The sequence below is a fragment of the Ochotona princeps genome, chromosome 5 (assembly GCF_030435755.1).
Source record: "Ochotona princeps isolate mOchPri1 chromosome 5, mOchPri1.hap1, whole genome shotgun sequence".
In the NCBI taxonomy this organism is placed as follows: domain Eukaryota; kingdom Metazoa; phylum Chordata; class Mammalia; order Lagomorpha; family Ochotonidae; genus Ochotona; species Ochotona princeps.
The window spans coordinates 10,885,577-10,910,997 of record NC_080836.1 but is presented as its reverse complement, the minus strand read 5'-3'; the positions used below and the strand labels follow the sequence as shown (position 1 = coordinate 10,910,997).

The 25,421-nt window shown below is 52.0% G+C and overlaps 1 protein-coding gene across 1 annotated transcript in view; it reads left to right on the top strand.

Moving 5' to 3' along the window:
• Window positions 1-25,421, top strand: part of LOC131480291 (uncharacterized) — a 107,863-nt gene that overhangs the window by 1,011 nt on the left and 81,431 nt on the right. The gene's annotated exons all lie outside the window — the stretch shown is intronic.

Sequence of the window (25,421 nt, the reverse complement as noted above, 5' to 3'; positions counted from 1 at the left end):
TTTCCAGGGACAACTTGTGTTGAGTGACTGAAGAGGGCGAAAGCTAGGGCTTCTGTAGCCCTGCTTAAGAAACTGCAGTGCTGGGGCGATTCCTTCAGCACTTCATCTGTGTTGACCCCTTTCAACAACTGCGGGACAGCCTCATGCCCCCAGGGCTAGCCTGAAGGACCTGTTGAGAAAAACACGCAAGTATCTACCAAAGGGTGGCCCCCAGACCCTGACTCTCTCCCACCCACAGCAGCCGGCAGCAAATGGCCCGGGGCCGGGGGTGTGCACAGAAGGTCAGGTAGCAGAGAGGAGAAGCTACTGGATATTCCTGGGCAGCCATCTTGTCCCACCTGCGGGCAGGTTTCCCTGGGCAATGGGGCCTTTAGGAAGGTATGCCCACTGTAGACACAGTCCTCTTATTTCCTACTGTTCTGAGTGACAGCTCCTATTTGGTGCCTCTGGGCCCCAGCCACTGGTACCTGCATCCTGTCCCTGTAGGTCCTGGGACCCCCTCAGGTCCCACTGTGCACACCAAAGGCCTCTTGGAGACCCATCCATGGCAGAGGCGCCGAGGGCCTCAGCAGCAGCCCTCTTTGTAGCTGTGCAAGTGTGTCCTGCTTAGCCACCTGGTAGGCACAGTTCATACTTGTCCATCCTCCTGTAAGTCCTGTGGGCTGTATCAAGGGAGCCACCTGCTGGTGCCTCCTGGGTCTGGGCCTGTGTGGACCACCTGAGGTGGACACATGGCTAGGGCCCGGAATGCCCACTCCATTTTGGGAGCCTCAGCTTCTTGGGGTTCCACTGACACATCAACAGCCTGGGAGAAGACAGTGTCTCAGGCCCCTGGTGATGGGACAGCTTGGAGCCTCTGTAGGGTGTCCTAGTCTGCTTTGTGGGGAGTGGACATGAGGGGCACATTGGGGAATGAAGGCCATGTGCTGGGGCAGTTCCTGGTGCAGGTGGGCCAACCAGAGAGCCTGCACTTGCCACTTAGAGCATGCCGCCCAGAGCTGGAGTGGTTCACTCAAGGTGGGGAGGAATGGTTGCCTCAAAAACCCAGAGCAGTGCCTGTACCAAGGTACAGATCTTTGGTTCTCCAAGACCTGTTCCAGAATGTTCCAGAATGTCTGCCTGTAGACCTCAGTGAAAACCTCCCACCCGACCCATCCGCCCCCGTCTCCATAGAACGGGAGCCAAAGACTGATCCACAAGCATCCATGCATCAAGGGAATCCTGCAGTTTTACTGTACCTGTCAGCCTGACAGTCACACCAGGTCCTGTGGGACAGAAAGTCAGATCCACGGTCCCTGCTGACTGTCTTAAAGCTCAGAGTCAGTGAGTGGAGGTCTGTGGTGGAGACTTAGTGTCCCCCCAACATAGAAAAAGCGCCCTGCTTCTGCTGATCCTGAAACGCTGGGCAGGAAGCGCACACGCGCGCGCGCGCACACACACACACACACACACACACGACAGAGTTTTTGCCAAATGCAAAGCTTTGTATTCGTGTCCAGGAACATTCTGACAGTTCTGGTCCCACCAGGAGGTTGCCTGTGGTTCCGTGCAAGTGTCAAGAGTGACCACACAAGACTCTTCCGCGGTCCACTGAGGTTCAAGGCCCTGTGTCTCCCAAACAAGCTGAGCCAGCAGGTTGAAGTATGGAGGCAGTGGGGATGTCTCTTCTAGCTGGATAGTTTGCTGATACCCAAGAGTGAAGGTCTTGTTGATGATGGAAGTTTGATGGGGTTCCAGAGACTTCCAGTTAGCTGTTCTGCTGTGGAGGTCTCCCTGTGGTGGATCAGGAATCAGTGTGGCGTTTCTTGCTCATCCCTGAGACCCCCACCTCTCTCTCTCTCTCTCTCTCTCCCTCCCTCTCTCTCTCCCTCTCTCTCCCTCTCTCTCACTCTGTGTGTGTGTGTGTGTGTGTGTGTGTGTGTGTGTGTGTGCTGGATACTCAGGAGTGCACTGTGGTGTCCAGCACTTCCAGGTATCTGTTACATGCCAGGTGTTGCACTAAGTGCTCACAGAACTTCTGTGTAGCAGGTAGCAGGTCTAGTCTTTGTTTTGTTTTGTTTTTGTTTTTGTTTTTGTTTTTGTTTTTGTTTTTGTTTTTTTTGCTTGTACCTAACAGGACCCCATGGGCTTCAGTCCTGGTGGCCCCATGAGTGATTTGGTAGTGTCAGATCATTGTCATGCCACTGTGGGCTCAGGTACTTGAATGCTGCTTGTCTTTTGTAGTGCCCGCGCCGCCATTCCAACCTGTGGAATGCCCACCCATAGGTGGGTCTCCCACCGGCAGCTGCAGCTGGCTGACACAGTGTCCACAGTAACCTTCCAAGGCGTCGGTCTCCCCCGTGTCATGGGGTGAGGCTCTCCTGGGGCATGGTTTGGACAGTTCTTGGACAGTGCAATGCCAGCACTGTGTCCTCTCTTCAAGCAACAAGGAGTCCTTGGCTCCACAGTCTGGTTTCCTCTCTAGTTGAGCCTTCTGTCAGCCAACACATCACCTTCCGGGTTGTATCCCAGCCGCCGGCTACACCCAGCGTGGCCATTCATCTTGCCTTTGAGTTATGTTCCTTGAATCCATCCCACAGGTTTCTGTTGGCATGTGTTGGCACAGTCATCATTGGCTGGCATGTGAACCTCATCTTTGTCATGAGTTCCCATGGCCACACTGGACCCATCTATCTAGGGGTGGGTACAAGGAGAACTGGTCCTAAGTGTGTGCTGGGCTCAGGAATCCTACGGGTCTTTGCTCTTGGAGGAAGGCTACTCTGTCTCTTCATGTGAGTCCTCCAGCCCTGAGTGCTGTTGCCATGGTGTCCTCTGCCTGGCTCCAGCTTCTCCTGGGCACCCCATCTGAGCCCTTGGTTGGGGTGCAGGAGACACAATGTGCTGCCTAGGAGACTCTGAAGTCCTTCATTTGGTCAGGGACTGGAAGTTCTCATGCTCCCAGGGTGCCATGGGGTGTCTCCCCACTGTACCGCCCTGTTTGTCCTTCAGGACATAGTGATGCCTCTTCCAGCAAGTCTCCTGAAATGCCTTCTTCTCTCAGCTACCCCTTCTTAACGCTCTCTGCTGCAGGAATCCCCGCTAAACTTACTGACACTAGCAAGCTTTAAATGTACAAAAGTTGTGAAGTAGTACAGAGTTCCTGCAAACCCCCCACCCCAGCTTTTCTGGTTAACATTTCATATCATCTCTGTGTTATAAATAATGAATTACTTCCAGCTTCCACCTTCCCTTTTTTTTTTCTGAATCTGCTCCGTCCCACCCACTGCTCTTAGCATCTGTGTCCACATGGAGGTTTGTTGGAGGTTCTGCTGAGCAGTCTCTCCACCTTGGTTATCTGGTGAAATCTAAGAAGTTGGGGCTTGTAGACTGATGTTCCTCGTGGCTGAAGGATGCTTAGCATTTGTATTTTTGGGTTTTTCACCTCTTGGGTTGTCAGAGCGGAGGCTTCCAATTTTGACTCAGCAGCTGAAGGCCTGGCAGGACTTTTGGTCTCATCTAATGGATCCCTCTCACAGGCTGGAAAATTTCCATTCATTCTCCTTGGCTGTGTCTCCCACATCTTCATCTTCACTCTGAGATGTTGTTGGCTTCTTTGTAAAGAAGCCAGTGATATAAGTGGTGTGTCGAAGCCAGACCATCCCATGCACGGGTTCTGGTCCCTGCGATCAGAGACTCTAACACATCTGGGGCCACTGTAAGTGAGATTAGATGCTGCTTGCTAACATCAAAAGCCGCTGTTGGGGCTCGGCAGCGTGGCCTAGTGGCTAAGGTCCTCGCCTTGATCCCATATGGCTGCTGGTTCTAATCCTGGCAGCTCCACTTCCTCTCTATCTCTCCTCCTCTCAGTATATCTGACTTTAAAATAAAATAAATCTTAAAAAAAAAGTGTATACTATTTAAAAAAAAAAAAGCCACTGTTCCCCCACTCCTGGCCCCCAACAGCGGGTGCTGATGCTTGACTCAGGTAGGCCATGTGCTCAGGCCACCAGCTGGGATGGCTGTCGATTCTGGCTCTTGTACGCCAGCAGGTGCAGCAGCCCGGTCTGGGGAGGCCCACAGTGCTGGCTGTCTGGGGCTCCCTGCCCTCACACACCCAACTCCAGCTCTCTCTTGTGTCCACAGGTGCAGCAGCTGGCCTTACAGCTCTGCCCGTACCATGAGCCCTTATTACCCCCCACCCTGGCTCAAGGACCTCAGAAGGTGCATCAGTCCAGCTCCTAGCCCATGCACAATGCGCATGGCTGCTCCCTGGTGTACAGAGCAAGGTGTACAGAGCAGCAGAAGCTTGGTTTTTTTTAATTGATTGGTTAAGGCAGAGAGACACATGAAGAGAGCTCCCATCTGCTAGTTCGCTCCTTAGATACCTGTAACAGCCAGAGTTGGGCTAGACAGAAACCAGAAGCTGAGGAATCAGAGAAGGTGCCTCCCAGTGTCACATCAGCAGCACGCTGGTTTCAGGAGCTGGAACCAGGAATAGAGCCCATGTACATCTGGTGTGCTGGGCTGAATATCCACCAGAAGTTACTTTTCTTGTCCTGACACACTCCTGATGTGCCAGGAGATGCCAGCCTTGCATAAAGGAGGGGAGTGGCTTCCTGTTGCCCCTCACAACACCAAAGCCAGCACATGGGGAGTTGACCCTGACTGTGTGTCCGTCTTATTCTCCAGCCTGGGCAAGGTCAGGTTGGAAGCACCTTGCAGGCAGGAGGCTGTGTGATCAGACGGGACATCCGGGGCCTGTATGGCACCATGCTCAGTAGTCCCAGTTAAGTGCAGTCCAAGTGTTAAGTGGGTTGCCCCATGCTGCTGGGTTTCCCTGGCCTGCTGGGATTCCAGGCTTTGGCTGCATGGTTACTGTGCCCAGCCACATCCTGGCAGAGTGGGTCAGAGTTCAGACTGGAGCCAGCTTTTTTTTTTTTTAAGATTTATTCATTTTATTACAGCCAGATATACACAGAGGAGGAGAGAGAGAGAGGAAGATCTTCCGTCCGATGATTCACTCCCCAAGTGAGCCGCAACAGGCCGATGCGCGCCGATCCGAAGCCGGGAACCAGGAACCTCTTCCGGGTCTCCCACCCGGGTGCAGTGTCCCAGTGCATTGGGCCGTCCTCAGCTGCTTTCCCAGGCCAGAAGCAGGGAGCTGGATGGGAAGTGGAGCTGCCGGGATTAGAACCGGCGCCCATATGGGATCCCGGGGCTTTCAAGGCGAGGACTTTAGCCGCTAGGCCACACCGCCGGGCCCTGGAGCCAGCTTCTTGTCAGGCCACTCACTTTCACAGTGTCCTTGTTGTAGTGGGGAGCCCTGTGTTTTTATGCAAGTTCCCTTAACCCTTGCATTCTCCGGGATTGGGGTAGGGGGTTGTGAAGGTGAAATAAGAGTAAAGCCAAGAGCAGCAAGTGCAACCGTGGGACACAGCTACATCTTTTGTCCCCACAACAGGTATGTTTGTTGGGAGAATAGGGTCCCCGTGCTGAGATGTGGCTCCTGCTGGGGGCTACCCTCACCCATGCTGCAAACAGGGAGCTTCCTAGGAGGATGCTGTCCCAGAGGCTCATGGGTGTGACAGGTAGGAGAAACGAGGGTCTGGGGCAGCTTCTGAGAGAGGTGCGTCCACCCATGGGAATCCTACTGGGGCTGGGGGAGCAAGTCCTTCACAGTCTGCACCCCCTACCTAGGTATCAACAGGCACTGAGCCAGGCCAGGCCTGGGACAGCAGATGGACAGTGGAAGGTCGGCCATGCCTATAGCCAAGCAGAAGTCATCCTGGTTTCCTGGGCTAGGTGCTTTGCTCAAGACTCATGGGAGGCAAGTACCTCAGTGCCACCTTGATTGGCATCCTGTGTGGTTCGTGCCATAAGAGAGAACTGTGCCATCCCAGAGTGAGGGAGCAGCTGAGACTTCCCATACCTGAGAGGGGAATCTACTCATCTCAGGTGGTGGCCTCCTGGGAAAAGTCAGTGCCCATGACCCTAACTGCCCCCTCCTACTTGTTCCCAGGCCAGCACCCTTCCCTGTAGTGGCAGGCTGGGACTGTGAATCCTTCTGTAGGGTGGTGTGCAAGGCTTGATGTTCCAGTCTGCCCTGTGAGGGATGGTTTGGGGTGCCAGGTCTTTGCTGTGCACAGGGACAGGTGGGTGATGGGGCATCTGTCTCCAGAAATTGGGGCACAGGAATCAGGTGGATACTGTGAGCGAGCGAGTGGTTGCCACAGCTCGGAGCAGCTGGCACGAGGGGCTGCTGGCTGCAGCATGGCCTGCATAGCGAGCAGCATTATCTATGCTCAGAGGTGAGCCTGCCAGGGCTTGTTTTCATCCTAGGGTTCTGGGACATGGTTTTATGGCAGAGCCGTGTTGCGTGGTGGGGGCAGCTCTTCCCTTTCTGGTGCAATTGGATATGCAGGGATTACACCAGACGTAACTGGGGCACATTTCCAAACTCTGCTGCCCCCTCCCAAGCCCTGTGGCCCCTGAGGAGACCTGGGCAGGTGATTTTGTTTCCTGGGAAAAGCCCCAAGGCTGATTCTGAACCTGGCTGAGAGCCCCACCTGCCGCTGACTGGCACTGCCCCCTTCCTGCCCCGCTCAGCCCCACCCTCCAGGAGCAGCTGCCTCCCTCCCCCACTTTCCCTGCAGGCATCTGGCCTTTCCTAGCCCAGCTCCACGCCTAAGCCACACCTGACAAGCTGGACGGCATTAGTGACCAAGGAGGACCCTGCCCCTGGTCTGCTGTTCACTTGGGGCATGGATGTCTGAGGCCAGAGCAGGCCAGAAGGGGAAGCAATAAAGACCTCACAGTTGGCCCCAGAAAAGCCAGATGATTTTACCTTCCCGTCCTCAATCTCCATAGCTGTGAAATGGGTATCTCTATATATCCCTCTCTCTGGAAGGAGAATAGTGAGTGTCACGGTGAGACTAAGCAGGCTGCCAGCTCAGGCTTCCCTTCCTCTGATGTCACCTGTCCCCACCCTCCTGGCCTCAGGTCACCCCAGCCATCTCCCAAAGTCCCACTTCCAAATACCATCAGCCAGAAATGGATAAAATTGGAGTTCTTCTTGCAATATGTGAACTGGGGGGACCCCGTCGTAACCCCAGAACTGGGGCTCTGTGTGTGCTACTTTAATAAGCTTATTTTTAAATTTTCAAAACATTCTTTTTTTACTTATTTGAAAGGCAGAGTTACAGAAAGAGGGAGGAGACAAAAAGATCTTCCATCTGCTGGCTCACTCCCCAGATGGGCCCTACTGTCCAGGGCTAGGCTGGTCTGAAGTCAGGATCTTCTGAGTCTCCTACGTGGGTACAGGGGCCCAAGCATTGAGCTATCCTCTGCTGCTTTCCTAGTTGTGTTAGCAGGAAGCTGGATTGGAAGTGGAGCAGCCAGAACTTGAATGGGTGCCCATATGGGAAGCCGGAGTGGAGGGAGCCTTACCCACTACACCTCTACATCCACCCCTCTGTGTGTGTTTTAGCCAGAGATCCAATAACATAGTCGGGGCACTGGAGGGACAAAAAGCCAGAGCACTGCCTGAGTGAGGCAGCAGTGAGGAGCTGAGAGAGTTGGAGGGAGGCCTGAAGTGGTGTGGCTGGACACTGGCTGGCCATCTGAGTGCCCCAGCAATCTTGGCCAAAGACAGTGCCTAGGAGATGGTGGGCAGAATAGGAGTCCTCCTCAGAGAACCAGGTGGGCTCTGAAAACTCCAAGTCTCACACCCCAGTGAGTCAGGTGCCTCTCAAAGACATGGGGAGGCCGGCCAGGTGAGGAGGAGGCATTTCTCACCCATGTGTCCTGAACTGGGCAGGTGCCAGCCTTTCCCGTGAAGAAGGAGGAAAGAACAGTTTGGGGGCCACCTGCTGCTCCTCATTTCCTTCTCTTGAGTCTGCAGCACCCTCCCCCACCCTATCCATCAGGCCCAGGAGCTGCTTCCGGCTCTAAGAAGGCACCTGTCAGGCCTCCCGTGGGAAGTAAACAGGCTGGGGTGGAGAGCTGGAAGCAGACACCCTGCCTAGCTGGGTGTCTAACATCATGGCGGAGGGCCCCAGGGAAAGTGACTGGAACTCTCTGCCTTCTGTGGATGTCAGCCCCTTGCTGTCCACAGCGATGAGGGCTGAGTGCTGAGACCCTAGGCTGGCAGGGCTAGCAGCCCCCTGCTCTGGGGTGTGTACCCCAAGGGGCTCTCTGTTCATGCCATGGAACCTGAAGGCAGCCGTGCTCGAGTCTCAGATGCTGCACAGAACACAGGTGTCCAGATGCACTGTGTGTGTGCTGCATAGTGTTACTTCTTTCCCCCTCCAAAGTGACATCTTTCAGCACAGCAAACAAGCGGTTATAGATGACACGTGTGGTCAGGAAACGTAGCACGTGGCATTGCCAGGACCCAGGACCCAGGCACCACCCTGAAGGCTCCCTTAGTGCTAGCTCACGCCAGCATGCCTTGTTGGGAGCCTCCCCGTTATATACAGGGGAGCTGGACGGGCACCCCAGGGAGGAAGTCACAGATTTCTCAGAGGCTCCTACAGGGGCCCCGCCCAGCCCCCCCAGGGCCCTGTAGTGCATCTCTGTACAAGTGTGTATGTGTGTGGTCAGGCTGCGTCCATGTCCCGTGCAGGGACGGAGCCCTGTGACTGGTGTCAGCTGTGTCCCTGGTCCTCTCCTCTGGATAGGGTGACCTCCCAGGGCTTGCCAATGACACCGCTGGCCTGAGTGTGCCCAGAGAGACACTGTTGCCCCTGGCACCTGCAGGATGTCCCAGCCCACATGTGCTGTGTCCTGGTCTTGTGTGGTTGCCTGTTACAGCATGTGTGTGGTTCCTGTTTGCAGGGTTTTGGAAAGGGTGGTTGGGGCAGAGGAAAATGTAAATTTTGAGGTGGGTGCTGATGGAACCCCAGGAGTCCTGGCTGCCACTGAAGGGTTTGCACCTGGCAGAAGTGGACGCTGAAGCTGGAGGATTGGGGGAAAGTATTTCTCCCTGGTCAGGGGCAGGCCCTAGCCTCTCTTGCCTGGGAAGTGGGAGGGAGGAATGTGACCTGGAATGCAGGGCAAAGAGAGCCCTGATTAATCAGGACACGTGTGTGGCTGGTGACAGGTGTCGTCTGCCAACCAGGGTGGGGCCCAGCTGTGGTTGGGTGGCAGCCTAAGGCGGCTCCTTGCCAACTCCTTGCCTTATCAATCCATCGTGTTATAAAGTTGCGCAGAGAAAGGACAAGGTGGGCGGCTGACAACGTGGGTGAGAGCAGGCTCCCAGCCAGGGTCTGGGTGCACTCTGTTAGGGCTGTGGAATCCTTCCCAGGATGCTGTGCACAGCAAGGACCCCACCTGTGCTGCTGTAAGCCCACGGCCTGCAGGCAGAGCTGGAGGCTGGCAGGCTGGGAACTCCCAGGGTGTGGGCAAGGCAGCAGGTGAAGCTTGGGGCCTTGTGGGGGCATGTGAAGAAGCAGATGGTGTCACCGGTGTGGGCACAGGCCGACTCCATTTCCTGCCTGCCTGTCTGCCAATGTCCTCAGCTCACCAGTGAGCCAGAGCCGGGTTCCTGCCCTGGCAGGGATTCCCAGGACACCGCCAGCAGGAAGCGCGGGACTGTGCAACTCGTCCCACCAGTCTCCTGGGCTTCTTCTTTTTTTTTTCATATTATTTATAACATATTTTTTTGTTTTGTTTATTAAATTTATTCATTAATTACATTGTAAGGCTCAAATGAGACAGCACGAGTTAATGTTTGCATCCGCCGAAACTGGGGATTGGGAAGACCTGGTTTAAAGTCAGATGGGCAAAACGCTCAACTGTCCGGAGCTTCAGAATCTTCATCTGAAAGATTCAGGGCATTGCACCTGCCTCGCTTTAGGATCCAGTGATGTTTAAAAGGCACAGGGCACAGAGCAAGCTTGGATCCATGGCGAGCTTACTGTTGCAGGTGTTATTTTTACATTCTCACATTTTTTAGAAGATTTATTTCTTTTTATCTGAAATAGTTACAGATGGGAGTGAGGTGGAAAGAGAGAGATCTTCCATCTGCTCGTTCACTCCCCAAATGGCTGCAAAGGCCAGAGCTGAGCCAGTCCTAAGATAGGAACCTGGAGTTCCTTCAGGGTCTCCCACATGGTATAGGGGTCTAACCACTTGAGCCATCCATCCACTGCTGCTTTCCCAAGTGTATTAGCAGGGAGCTGAATCAGAAGTGGAGAAACCAGGACTCGAACTGTTGCCTATATGGGATGCCAGCACTGTAGGGGGAAGCTTAACTCACCATGCTATGGTGCTGGCCCCCTCTCACTTCTTACTCTTTCAAGTTTGCAGACCACCTGCTCTGGGCAGGCTCTCCGCTGGGCTGGGAGGCTTAGAGAGGCCAAGAAATGCTGTGCTGTCTGAGCAGCTTCATGCATAGGTGAGCTGACAATAGCAGCAGCCACAGCCACCGTGGCAGCCATATGGACAGCAGCTCCATCACCCGTGTAGTCAGGGACATACCCAGGAAATGGCTGGTGCTGGAGAACCCAGGGAGGTGGTACCCAACCCTGCCAGCCAGGAGAAGGGGGTTACAGGGAGCTGGACACTGAAGACCACATCACAGCAGTGCAGGAAGCCCATTGTTGGGGCACTGTTCCAAGAAGGCTTCACGGAAGAGGAGGCACCTAAGTGAGACTTGCAGGGAGCCCGGCCGAGACCATAGAAACAGCATGACCAAAGGCAGAGAAGCAGCCAGCATGTGTGTTGTGAGTGGTGAGACTCTTGGGATGGGGAAGCCAGGACATGGGAAAGAAGTGTCTGGAAGCTGTGCAGGGCTGGGACATTTCCTGACATTTTCTGCAGCAAATGAAGGGCTGATGGGGCAGGGGCAGAGGGAGGTGCAATAAAGTGTGAGATGTGAGGTTGTGCTGAGATCCAATGCCTGGGCCAACAGACACAGAGGCTGTTTTATCTTAAGGCCGTGGTCTCTGTGGAGTCAGGCCTGGAGGAGAAGCAGGCAAAGGCTTGGCAGCAGGAGGACCATATCCAAAGGCCTGGCACTCTCCCAAGCTCAGAGATTCTTGCGTTCCAGGCCAGAGCTGCCTGGCTCCCTGCGGATGGATGCTCCCAGATCGGAGTCCCCATCATGGCTTGCCAAGGCCATGTTCAGCCAACAAGGTCACCCAGAAGGGAAACAACAAATGAAAGAGCCATAGCTTGTCCGTGCAGAATGGCTAATAAAAGCATGGTGCAGAATCACATTGCACGACTTGAGAAGATGCTTGCAAAGAGAGGAGGCTGACTCCCAACTGTCTTAGGGGATGATCTCCTAATAAGCTCAGTCTGAATTGGAAATACCCACTGCTGATGCACCTGCTGCAGGCAGCCCTGGACATGCTGGCTTAGCAACACAGTGGGCTGTCTGTTGGCTCCTTCCCCTCCTGATCTGGGCCGACCAGAGCTGCGGCTCTAAGCGAGACCCAGGATCCCGGTACACGCCATCAGCCTGGGAAGAGAGCCAACTTCAGACGCCAAAGGAGGATTCCTTCTGACCATGGCTTGCCTTAGCACCATGTACGGCTGGATAAGAGTCAGCAGAAGGGTTATGAAGCTATGGGCTTTGTGTATACCATTATGTTATATAACTAAAGAATCTATAAGGCAACCTATAATTTCGTGCTAAATATAAAGTGTGTGTGTAAGCTGCAAGATACCTTGATGTGTTTATATGACAGGTTGTGCCCTGTTCTGGATGCGTGGGAATTAGCCTGCAGTGGCACCAGCAGAAACTGCTGCCCTGCTCTGCAGGGTGACAGTCCACAAGCTGAGGCCATATGCCCCACCTCCTCCTGGGCAAGGGTCCCCAACAAGTGTGGTTGGGAAGAGAGAGCACCCTAACCTGCCCATTCCCGTGCTGGTGCTTTCTTTGTGCCCCATGCAAAGCAGGCTGCTGAGCTCTTACCCATATCTCCATGCTGCCGCAGGAGTGGTAACTCATGACAGGTCAGGGATTGCTTCCACACGCTCAGCCTCTGCCACAGGTGGAAGCCTGCTCCAGGCACAGTGGGAACGCTGGAGTCCCCACTCCAGCTTATGTATAGCATTCAGGTTCCATGCCAGGAAGGGCAAGCCAAGAAGACCAGGAGCTGCAAGCTAACTGGTACCTATCAGTAGAATAGGAACGTGGCTTGAGGAAAGCAGCTATCCATGCCCAGCTCTGTGCCCTGGTGCAGGGGCTCTGCCCAGTGGGAAAGGCAGGCAGGTTCCCAGAACCCTGCAGCTCTGCCACAGGAGTCTAACTGTTGATTTGGAGAGCTCTCCAGATATTACTAAAAATGGCGGAGAGAGATCAGGAGGAAGCTGGTGGCTTCATGAATCAGGGGTCACCGAGACCAGCTCCGTGCTCCGCCACTCACTAAGACCTAACAAAGCTGCGGTACGCAGTGTCGTGGTTTGTTACACTGAGAAGGCAGAGACTGAAAGCAGCGAAAGGAGATGTGATGGGAGGAGTCCGAGAGAGAATGGGGGCAGCACAAGGATGAGGCATGACACATGCAATAGCATATGAACCTCAGACGATCATGCCTAGTGACAGGAGCGCTCACCAAGGCAAACAAATGCATGAAACCATCGATGGAACCATGAGGATTGGGCAAATCCTCAGAGAGCAGGTTAGCTGTGACCCAAGGTGGAGGAAGGGGGAGCGAGTGTGTGTTGGGAGGAGTGGGAGTGAACAATGAGAAATACGGGGTTTTCTGTTTGGAGGAACAAAAATATTCTAAGTATGGATAGTGGTGATGGTTGTGTCACCCTGTGAACTTATTCAGAAGCATTCAGTGTCTGCTGGAAAATGGATTGTCTGTATGACCTGTGGGTTACAGCTCCATGGATCTTTTTTGTAAACGTGAGTGACAGCAGGTATATGCGCCACCTTCCTATACTAAATGACTTTGTGTCCTGGGAGTGGAACAAGTCGACTAGCTGGTATTTCCTGAACATCTTCATCATGTGCACAGCTCATACAGCCTGTAGGGTGGAAGTCAGGTTCCTGGTCCTCATAGGAGGAGATATTTGCATATGTGAAGGTTAGATTATGGTTGTGTGTGTTTAAGGGGAGGATGGAGTATAGAGGTATAGATCTTGTCAGGTTTTTAAAAAGATTTATTTTCTTTGTCTGAAAGAGCTGAGAGATGTTTCATTCACTGGTTCACTTCCTGAGTGGTCGCAATGGCCAGGACCCAACCAGACCAAAGCCAGGAGCTTCATCTAAATCTCCCACATGAGCATGGGGATCCAAGCTCTTGGGCCATCCCCTGCTGCTTCCTTAGGTGAATTAGTAAGGAGTTGGATTGGAAGCAGAGCAGCCCGGGTACAAACCAATGCCATTGTGGAATGCCAGCATCACAGAAGGTGACTTTACCCTGCTATGCCACAACACTAGTTTAATTATGAAATTTTAAAGATTTTGTTTATTTGGAGCACAGTGTGACACACACACAAACACACAGAGAGGTAAATAGATGTTCCACCCACTGGTTCACTTCTCAAAGGGACACAACAGACAACTCCGTGCCAGGCCAAAGCCGAGAGCCAGAAATTCCATCCAGATCTCCCACTTGGGAGGGGGGTAGAACTTGGGAGCATCCACTACTGCTTTCCCAGGTGCATTAGCAGGGAGCTGGTTTGGAGGCAGAGCAGCTGAGATACTAGCTGGCACTCCAATATGAGATGCTGGCATCACAAGCAGCGGCTTAACGTGCTGTGACATAATGCCGGCCCTGCTTAGGAAATTTACAGCTAGTTTAAGACTTGGAAGAATTCAGGGAGAGCTACAGTGATCATTACAGGTGTCTCCAACGAGGGAAGTTTTCTAGAACCTTTAAAGTTAGGTGGTTGGGAACTAGAGGAGTAGGGGAATGTGGCAGACCAAGGCAGCTATGGGGACATGGAGGCTCCTGAAGACCTTCTGAGGAAGCCCAGAAGATGTTAGGTGACTCTCATTGCTGGCAAGACATTTCTTGTGTTATGTGGCAATATCCTCCTGCTAACAATGCTGTTACCATTTTCAAACATAAACTTGTTGTTGCCAGAAGAGTGTTAAATCACGGATATTTTCCCTCAAGCCATTTTTTCCCACAAGAGATGGGTACCATCACTGCCCTGCTTCCTGGTCATCATCATTATTTTCCAAATGGATAACTCTGAACTTTAAGTGTTAATAAGTGTCCGGTTCACAGTCTGAAGCTATTGTGTGCTCTCACCCTGTCTCCACTGGAGTCTGTGCACAGCGAGTCCCAGTTGTCTTCCGTATCTTGCTCAATCCCTGCTCACTCACCAGGTTCTTTGCTGTGTTGTTCACCACCTGTGATCAGACTGCTCAGTCCTTTGCTTGGGTGTGGGTGTCTGGCTGGGGTGGGGTGCATGTGCTCCATCCAACCTGGGCAGTGTTGGGCTCCCAGCACACTCTTCTGCTACCTACCTCTGAGTCCTGCCTCCTACACCGGCCTTAGCTCTCCTGACAACCACATTCTGTTGAGTGCTGAGATGTCTGGGCCTGTTCCTCATGTGTTGCCTTCTTGGGTCCAGTGACCTGTCCAGGGGTGACCCGAAGTGCTGCATCTGCAGCAACAGCCTGGATACTCAGGTTTGAACTTAGGAGGAGGGTGATCTTGCTCTACCCCAGGGCAGCCTTGCCCATGCCTAGATAAAATGGCTACTTAGGAAGCAGAAAACGCTTGTATGGTGCAGGATCAAACAGGGCTGGCGACTCCTAAAATCTCTCTGTCGTCCCCATTATGCTGATGTCTGATAGTGCCTTTCTTTCCACATAGAACACCTCACCTCAGTGCCTCAGAGATATCCCAGAAACGGCACAGAAAGGGCATGTTGGCTCATGAACCCCGAGGTGCAGTGACTAATCAAACGTTACTTTATTGAATGAGCCAACAGGCTTTTGTTAGGCTTTTTTTTTTTTTTTTTCTGAAAAGGAGAGAGCCAGACACAGTGGTATCACAGGTTCTCTCCCCATGACTGGGCCAAAGCCAGGGAGTAGGAGTCTCATCCAGGCCTCCCATGTGGGTTGGCAGGAACTCAAGGACTTGAGCCGTCACCAGCTATCTCCCCTGTGTATTGACAGGAAGCTGGGATTGGAAGCAGAGCTACAACTCCAACCATGAGGTCTGGGTGTCTTAACTGGTATCTTAACCATAAATGCCCAAGTGGGCTTTTTTTAAAAAAAAAAAATTTATTTATTTATTTTACTGGAAAGGCAGATCAGATTTACAAGAAAGAAAGAAAGACAGAAGATCCTTCATCTGTTGGTTCACTCCCAAAATGACTGCAACAGCCGGAGCTGAGTTGATCCAAAACCAGGAACCAGGAGCTTCTTCCAGATCTCTCACATGGGTGCAGGGTCCCAAGGCCTTGGGCCATCCTATACTGCTTTCCCAGGTCACAAGCAGGAAGCCAGATGGGAAATGGAGCAGCCAGAACACAAGCCAGCACCCATATGGGATCACAACACTTGCAAGATAAGGATTTTAGCTACTGAGCCATCGCTCTAGGCCTGCCCCACGGTTTTGAGAGAAAGGTGGAGAGTGGTTGAAACTTGAAAAGTCGAAAAGAGAGACACACATCCCAGGAAGCTTGGCTGAAGCTGTCAGACAAACTGAACATAAGCCCTCCCTAGGGGCAGTGAGCATGGGATGGCAGTGCTATGCAGTTACCTCACCAGAAACCTCCTGTGTCGGGCAGGAACTTGGGGCCCCTGATGCTCCTCCCACATCATGTGCCATGACAGCATTACCCCCCACACAACTGAGGTTGCTGATGAACAAACCCTAAATGAGCAGGCAAGTTGTTCCTGGCCAATCCAGTAGGACTGACTTCATCACCAGGGTCCCTATGAGTTGAAAACAGAGCAGACGAGGCTGAGGCTGAGGAGCAAAAGTGATGCAGGATGAGAGACTCCACACATGGGTGCTGGGTTACGGCCTCGGGGACCACTCTCCCTGGAGCCTCCAGCCAGAGCGGAGCCCAGCCTTGCTGCCACTTGACTGTAGCCTAGTGGGACCCATGCTCTGCTTCTAACCTGCAGAGCTGCAAATAATTGGTGTATGCTGCCCGAAGCTGCAAGTGTCAGAATTTGTTACCACTGCAACAGGAAACTCCTTAAATCATTGCCCTTATGGTTTCAATTATCTGCATTTCTTGAGTGGCTACAGGTTGGACATGTATTTGTGTGTGTTGTCATCTCTGTAGCTGTGTTTGTAACGTTAGCTGTGATTTTTCTGTAGATATTCATGATCGAATTTAAGGCGTTCGCCTCTATTCCCAGCTTGCTGAGGGTTTTTATCCTGCAGGGATATTGAATTTTGTCAACTGTTCTTTCTGCACCCATGAGACACAGAATTCTTCTTTTCTAACCCGTGAGGGATGACATTAGTTGATCTTTGAATGTTGAACCAGCCGTGCACACCTAGGATCTAGCCCCCTTAGGATGGTGTCTGATTTCTTGTTATCCATCAGTGAATTTAATTCACTAATATTTTGCTGAGAAATTTTGCATCTCTGTTTGTAAGAGAAATTGGTCCCTAGTTATTATTATTTTTGTTGTTTTTGTTTGAAAGGCAGAGTTCCAAAGAGAGAAAGGAAGAGATAGAAGGAGAAAGGAAAAAAGAGAATCTTCCATTACCTGGTTCACTCCCCAAATGGCTGCAGTGGCTGGGGATGGGCCAGTAGGAAGCCAAGATCCGGGAATTCCATTTGGGTCACTCACATGGGTGCCAGGGCCCGAGCACCTGGGCTAGCTTCTACTGCTTTCCCAAGTGCATCAACAGGGACTCATATGTGATGCTAGCTTGCAGGCAGCTGCTTAAGCCACTACACCGCAATGCTGCCCCTAGTTTTCCTTCTTGTAACATTTTGCCCCCTTATTTCCTAACCTTGGCCTCATTGGATGAATGAAGAAGTGTACTCTCTGCTTCTGTTTCCTGAAAGAGGTTGGAACGAGTTGGTATCGTTTGGTCCTCAAACATTGGATAGAATTCATCCGTGATGCATCTGGGCCTGGGGTTTCCTGTTTGGAAATGTTCTGAAGGAATGGCTCCATTTTGTTAGTAGCTATTGCCCTACCCAGATTATGCCTTTGCCGTAGAGTGAGCATTGACACAGTCCGTAATCGGTGCCTCTTGCAAGGAATTAGCCCACTGGGTGCAAGTTACCTAACACTTGGGGCAGGCGGACAGAGTTCTGCCTGCTACCCCTTGATTCTCCCTTTGACTTCCTTGGTATCAGCAACAACAGCTCCTTTTCACACCTCATGTTTTTGTTGTTCAGTGCGAAGTGTTTTCTACTTTCAGCTGTGATTTTCCTGGGGGCATCAGAGCAGGGAGAGACTCAGAGCAGTCCTGAATGCAGGGCTGGGGATCCTTCCCTGATCCTGTGCTTGTCCCTGTCCCACTTGTAGATCCAGAGATATCAGAGGTAAAAGACACTCTCCTAGTGGCACTCTGAGGTCACCTCTTCTTCCCTGCTCAAATGCTGCTGTTTGCTTAAAAACTGCACTGTACATTTTTAATTTTAACTTCTTTTTAAATTAGTATCATCTTTCTAGGATACAGTTCCATAGGCCCTGGGATTTCCCCTGTCCCCTCCCCACCACTGAATTCCCCGGTATTATTTCTGTCGCATAGCTCTTCATAAACGTGTTCGTCATTGTGGGCATGAACACGGGCAGAGAGTCCAGCATGCTATTGTCAAGGTGCAGCTAGTAGTTTCATCAGTACTGAATGGAAGTAGTCCATCTTTGGTCTGGAAGTAGAGATGCACACTGCACCGCATCCTCACATCTGGACATGACAGTCTCCATGACACAGTCACCTCACATCCCGCTTAAATGAAAGGTGACAATACAAAATCAACAACAGGAAGAAAAATAGAAATTTATAACACCATGAATTTCTCAAGAGGTTTTGATAGTTCAACAGTCCTGAATTGCTGGCGATCTCACCACTCCAATCACGATGAAATCTCTCCCAAATCCACTGGCTGCTATAGTCCACCTTAGTGTCTCCGTCTGCCCAGATCTTCACTGCCAACAATTGGCTGGGATAGTTGATCAATTTGTTTTGTCCTCCGTCCTCTGCCATGGTACCAGGTGTCCTCTGGAGACTCTAATGTACTGCTATATCCTCCGAGTGCATTTGGATAGGCTGTCCTCTGTGCATTTGAACTTCATGGTTGCAGTGGGTGGGAGAGTCAGCATGGAGGGTGCTCATTCGCTTGAAATTGGAGCCGGTGCCTTCTGGCTGTCTTTATTCTATCGGGACATTTCTTAGCAGGCAATGATAAAGGCAAGCCAGTGTCATACAGTGGGAGCAACTGGCAGCTGCCTGCCCCAGTCCTGGGGGATTAGCCCTTGTGGCATTTAAGAAGATCTGAAGCATTGCTGACTCCTTTAAAAACATGTGTTTATTTACCTGAAAGAGAGGCAGAGAGACAGAAGGCGAAGAAACAGAGAGATCTTCCATTCACTTGTTCACTCTCCAAATAGCCATAACAGCTGGCACTGAGCTGGGTAGAAGCTGGGAGTCGGGAGCTTCTTCCGGGTCTCCCATGCAGATGCAGGGGCCCATGCCCTTGGGCTATCTTCTGTCACCTTCCCAAGCACATTAGCAGGGAGTCAGGAGCGGAGGAGCCAGGATTGAACCAGCATCCATGGAGATGCTTGCATTGCAGGCGGTGGTTCTATTCGCTATGGCACAGCGCCAGTCTGCCTTGCTGACTCTTGACTCAAGCATGGAAGCAGAGGTTGAGGGAGGTGTTCTAGGAGGAGGGCAGCTGTGGTTCGGAGCTGTGAAAGGGCACCACCTGTAAGGAATGAAAGTAAAGGATCCTGTCACAGACCACGCCAGACAAGAGAGAGGACTTTGTATCACTCTAGTGAGTTCCAGTTTTGCCCTGAAGTTCCAAGAGAAGACATTAAGTTCCTATGACTACTGTAACAGGCTACCATCCATATAGTGACTTGAAGCACTGGAGTCAGTCTCAGTGGACTTAAAGCAGGGGGCAGCGGGGCTGGGCTCATGCCGATTGCGTCTTCCTCTTACCCAGCATCACACCTCCTCTTCTGATACCTTCTTGCCCCTCCCAAGCCCCTTCATGACTCTTTTGGGCCCGCCTGCATAGTATCAATCTCCCGTCTCCAGATGCTTAGTCACATCTTCTTTGCCATAAAAGGCACCATGCCCAGGTTCCTGGAACTTGTAATATGGACATCTTGTGGGTGATTTTTCCACCTGCCATAGAGTACTTCTCATGAATTTTAACTGAAACGGGCGATGGGGCAAAAACATTGAATTTGAGGCTTCCAGAGACCAGTGTGACCCTGTCTTGCCCCAACAGAAAGCTACCCAGGAGATAAGCAGGGCATTCCACCGGGCACTTGGGGCCCTGAGGCTGTGAAGGTGGCTGGAGGCAGCCATGTGGTGGTGCCAAGCAGAGCGGTGGTCACTTATGCTGTGATGGAGTGAGATGAGCAGGGACCATGCTGAAGCCAGTAGCAGCGTTTACAGATGGGGACAAGTGAAGCACAGAGGGGAGCCAGCGAAGTCAGGCAGCACCAGGGAGAGGGTCCGTCCTGGGCCAGGCACGCTAGAGCCGATGCATTTGCATTCAAGTGGTGTCTGTTCACCTTTGGAAATGGCCGTGTCTTACTGCGTCTGACCCTGCAGGAACAGGGAGGGGAAAGCGTCTGTGTTTGTTGCCAGTGAACCTTGAGTGCCAGTGGCTGTGGTTGGGAAGGGGCAGCTGTTTCCTGGATGTTCCCTGGATGCAGGTTACAGGGATCCTCTTGTGGCAGGGCTCACTCTGGCAGCAGCTGCAAAGCACCATGAGCTGCTTTTCTGCACACATTCACCTAGCAAAGCATGAGTGTGGGGGTTTGGGGAGGCCTCTGCCACTCCGAGACACGGCTCTGAGAACAGGCTTGGCCCCTGCACTGGGGGCTGGGGAGCATTGGTTGGGCACTTCTCCACTGTGCTGTTGCCTTCTCCCTTGCTTGCAGAGATCAGTGTCACCTCAAGGTGGACCCAGACCCTGGGAAATGATGTAACTACCAGCGGAATCTGTGGTCCGGAGCAGGGAGCAGGGTTAAGTGGAGTGGGATGGAGCAGCAGGAGCTGGGGCCAGGGTGGGGTAAAATTGTCTGCCTGATTGGAGGGGGGAGTTCACAGCTCACATCCCTGGACCCCAAGCTGCCAGGATATGGCCCAGGAGATGGGGCGGGGGATGTGAAAGGTCTTTATTGTCCCCTTGTCTTTTTCATGTGACACTCGCAGGACCTGGTGTGTGGCGCTAAGTGAGGCTGAGAGAACTCAACAATCTCCCTGGCAGAGTGGCCAGCGAGGCCTGCGGCTAGGAGGGGAACCACGGTCTCCTCCTGCCCAGGGTAGGGAAGCAGGCTGGCTTCGCAGAGCCACCTACGTGCCATGTTTGTTCCCATCCCACAACCCTCAGCTGTCCCAGAGCTAAGCACCAGTGGTATTATTTCAGAGCTGAGGAGCCAAGGGCTGGAGGAGGCAGTCCCAGTCTTAGGAGAAGCCGTGAACAGAGTCAGAGCCAGCACAGTGCCCCCCACAAGCCTGTCTGCAGTGGGACAGTGGCTCCCCTCGCTTCCCTGTGCTGGGGAAGTGTCTGGTTCCTGCTGTCCAGTGGATGGCAGAGCTGGGCTGGGCTCCACTGCATCCACGTAAAAACCCAGGAACTTAGAGCATCCTTTGCTGCTTTCCCAATCTATCAGCAGGGAGCTGGATCAAAAGTATACATAGCAGCCTGGGCTCTAATTGGCCTCCAATTGGCCTCCAATTGGTCTCCACATGGGGTGCTGGCTTTGCAAGCAATGACGCAATCTCCTGTGTTACAATGCTAGCCCCTAAATATTTTTTTTCCTTACTCCCACCAGTGGAGCAAGGTACATGGAGAGACCTAGTCTCCTTAGCTTTGAAGATCCATGAAAAAGTGTATGTAGGAGGTGAATGATGTGATATCAGATCTCATGCGTCCCCCCCATCACCCGCCGCCCTGCCTTGCCACCTGCCAGCCGCATAAACCTGGGCAGGTGCTGAGCCCATGAAATGCCCGGTGCCATCTGTCAGCAGGAGCCACAGTGAGGCTGAGAGGAGGGCGAGCCGACTGTCGCTGCCTTCCTCTGCGGGCATGGGCTTAGCCTTCCAAAAAATGAGTTCAAGTCTGTCTCAAGCACTTGGCCTTGTTTGGTAAAACAGATTAGTGCTTCCTCCTCTGTTTACCAAAACACAGAGTTCAAGCCTCAGGGAGAAGCCAGCCCTGCCTCCAAGACATCCCTGGACAGACACAGCGCCCAGCCGTACCATGTTCTGGGATGTGGGACTAATGTCAGGAGCCATTCTGGAACCGAGATGGTCTTGGGAACCCTGGCCCGAGTGGCTCCTGTGCCCCTGAGTTCCCTCATCCTGCTGAGCTGGACTTTCCAGGGTGCCAGCCCCCCAGTCTCTTTCCGGGGCTTAGCTTACTGGCACTTCCCGGCTTTCCTCTGCTCCTCCTCCTCCGAGCTGAATCATGCCAATTGTGTGTGTGTCCCTTCCCCGTGACCCGCTGGGCACAATCACTAATCTTACTGTGCGCAAGTTCTTTTGTTCAGCTTCTTAATGGGCTTCTACTGGAGTGGCGAGAAAGAGACTGTTTTCCTGCCAGCTCCTGGGAACCGAGAAAAAATTTCCTGGGTGTTTTGGGATTATGGGCTGCAAGAGAGGACGAATTCAACTGGAAGCAACCGCAGCTCAGAAGGTGGGCTCAGGCCTCAGACAGCCCGACTTGTGGACTCAGCCAGCCTCTCCAAGGGCCCCTCCAAAACACAGCTTGAGGCAGATCCAGCACACGTGTGCCCCTTTGCCAGGGCACATGCTCACCCAGGGAGCCCACGTGCAAACCCTCTGAGTATTTGCTTGCCTGTTGGCACCCCGTTGAGGGTCTCAAAGGCATGCAAAGCTGTGAGCCAGATGCCCAGCGCAGGGCTCAGTGTGGCTGTGGCTGTTCTGTCTTCATGTTTAAAGGCAACAGCACATACCAGCTCTACAGGCCCAGGGCCTGGGTTCAAATCCCGCCTCGGTTCCTTCCTGGTTGATGTGATTAGGAACCAATGCTCCAGTGTGTGTGTGTGTGTGTGTGTGTGTTGCACAAACAAGGGAAGCAGTGTGCACTTCCTGTGGTGGCTCCAAAAGGGTTTAACACATGTTGTCACCCTCGCTCTGTTTTCATGAAAGACGGAGAAAGACTAGAGGCTGACCTTGTGGCAGAATTTATTAGGACACACGCCTGATTCTACACGGAGCCAACTCTGTAGCGTGTATAACACTTCAAATGGTTCAGGGGAAACAGAATTCGAAGATAGCTTTGTTTTGGTGCACAAGAAATTGAAGCCTGCAGTTTTCGCATCGTACACATTTTCATGGACTTTTTCGAGTAGTCTCACGGGCATGGATGGCAAAACGCATGCGCCAAAATAAATTTACCTTTTTCGGACATTATCATGTTCTTCAAGAGGCAGAGGGAATGAGAGAGAGAAAGTGATCCTACCTTCTAGTTCATTCCTCAGCTACCTGCCCTGGCCCCAGGTCAGTCTGGGAGAGGGCTGTGAAGCTGTGCAGGAATCTTTCCAGGGTCTGCCTTGGCCCAACACTGGAGTCAGGGGCTGGAGCCGAGGACTGAATCCATGCTGTCCAGTACGGGATGCAGCCGCCTTACCACGCCAGGCAGAATGCTCTCTGTAGACTCATCTTTTCACTTCCCTTCCCAAAAATACATTTATGTACCTTGTATCCAGCTGCTTTTTGGCGATCCAAACGGGAAACCCAAGCGGGGGCTAAGAGAAGCCAGAGGGGATCATGCTGGGGGCAGGGCTTGGGATAAGGGAAGTCTGGAAGAATGGGGGTGGAGAGGGGTCACCAGGTATGCTTTCCTGGATGTCCAGTCCCCAAGGTGACCTGCCTTCCCTCAAGTCTGTTGTTCTGGGCTCCTTGCTGCCCTCTGCTGGAAACAGGCACAGCTGCACAGGTCGCTTCTGCATTCTCTCCACTTATCAGAACAGCCTGTTAACCGCTCAGCTCCAAGCCCACCTCCACATCGCGTGGCACTTTTGTACTTCTCGTTTTCCATGCACAAAATCACGAGCACCTCGTCCATGGCTTCCTCCTTAAGGGCTGAGAGAGCAGGTCGGAAGTCTGGCGAGGGTGAGAGGGGATTGCACACCGGCTCAGAAGAGAGCTTGGATGCGAAACCTTCCGATTCCCCAGGTCAGGTGCAGCCCCAACAAGCTGGACATTTGTGGAGGTAGTGTAGCTCCACCTGCAGCTATGAAGACGTAGCACAGAGAGCCACCTGCAGCCGGTTTCCTCCAGGGGAAGCCGTGCCTCAACACCACACCTGGGATGTTGACACAGAGAATTCCCTCCGCACAAGAATCGCTCATGCTGGGGCCGGCCTGGTGGTGCAGTGGGTTTAAACCGCCACTTGCAGTTCTGGCCTTCTGTATCCAAGTGCTGGTTTGAGTCTTTAATGCTCTGCTTCTGTTTCACCTCCCCGCTGATGCTCCTGGAAAAACCAGTTTCCTCCTGTTTCTGATGTTATTGATCAAGATTCACACCAGTTAAGATGCTGTGCATTATTATACTGATTTTGTGTGTCGAACCATCGTTACTTCTGAATCTCGCTTGGTGATCAGCTACAATCCTCTTAGTATGCTGCTTAATTCAGTTTCTTAGCATTGTATTAAACTTCTGCATTCGGGGCTGTAGCTGAAGCTACTGCTTGCCACAGCCCCATCCCGTCAACCAGTGTCAATTTGAATCCCAGCTGTTCCATAATCCAGCTCCCTGCTAACGCCCCAGGGAAGGCAATGGAGGACGGCCTACATGCTTGGGCCCCTGCCGTCCATGCAGGGGACCTGGAAGGAATTCCAGGCTCCTGACTTTGACCTGGGTACTGCAGCCATTTGAAGAGTGAACCAACTGGTGGAAGATCTCTCTGTGTGTCTCTCTAACTACCCTCAGCAACTCTTTCAATCAAATAAAAAATAAATCCTTAAAATATTTTTTACCTTAATATTTACCAGGAATATTGGTCTCTAGTTTTCTTGCTTTGTATTATCTGTATTTTGGTATGAAGGTAACACTTAGAATGAGCGAGGAAATATTCTCCAACTTCTTAGAAGAGTTTGAGAAGGACTGGTGTTGGTTTTGTGGCCTTTTATTGTTGAGAAGTTCTGAGCCATTAATTGAATCTCTCTCAGTGAGGGGTCCTTTCATCTGTTTGGTATTTCTTCATGATGCAGTGTGCTGTGTGTCTCTAGGAATCAGCCTATCAAACACGTTGGCCTATCATCTGTAGTATTGTCCATATCTCAATGACTTCTAATATTTCCACTCTTGTACTTCCTGTTTAATCTCTCTGGCTAAGAGTTTATCAATTTTGTTGCTATTTTGGCAACCAGTTCTTAGTCTTGTTAATTTTCCTGTCATTTTTCTAGCCTCTGTTTGATTTATTATTCTATTTACCATTTCCTTCTTTACAAGTGGGGCTTAGCTTGTTTTTTTTCTAGTCTCTGTGGTGGGCACTTAAGTCATTTATTGCAGGTGTTTCTTCTTTTAATACGTGTATTGATAGCTAGAAATTTTCTTTGTAGTTCTCTTTTCATCACATTCCATGTATTTCTGTGTTGCTTTCTTTTTAAAAAAAAAGTTTTTGTTTTTTTTTTAATTGTTGGAGGGCCTGGCGGCATGGTCTAGCAGCTAAAGTCCTCGCCTTGAACGCACCGGGATCCCATATGGGTGCCGGTTCTAATCCCGGCAGCTCCACTTCCCTTCCAGCTCCCTGCTTGTGGCCTAGGAAAGCAGTTGAGGACGGCCCAATGCATTGGGACCCTGCACCCGCATGGGAGACCCGGAAGAGGTTCCTGGTTCCCGGCATCGGATCAGTGCGCACCGGCCCGTTGCGGCTCACTTGGGGAGTGAATCATCGGACGGAAGATCTTCCTCTCTCTCTCCTCCTCTCTGTATATCTGACATTTGTAATAAAAATGAATAAATCTTTAAAAAAATTGTTGAAAAAGTAGATTGACAGAGAGAAGGAGAGACAGACAAAAAGATCTTCCATCTGCTGATTCACTCCCCAGATGGCAGCAATAGCTGGAACTGAGCCGATCCAGAGCCAGGAGCCAGGAGCTTCTTCCAGGTCTTCCATGTTGGGGCAGGGTCCTAAGGCTTTGGGCCATCCTCTGCTGTATTTCCAGGCCACAAGCAGGGAGCTGGATGGGAAGTGGAGAGCCAGGACATGAATCGGCCCCCATAAGGGATGCTAGTGCTTGCAGGTAGAGGATTAGCCAGTTGAACTATCGTAGAAGTCCAGTATTTATTTTATTATTATTAATTTTTTTGTTTGAAAGGCAGATT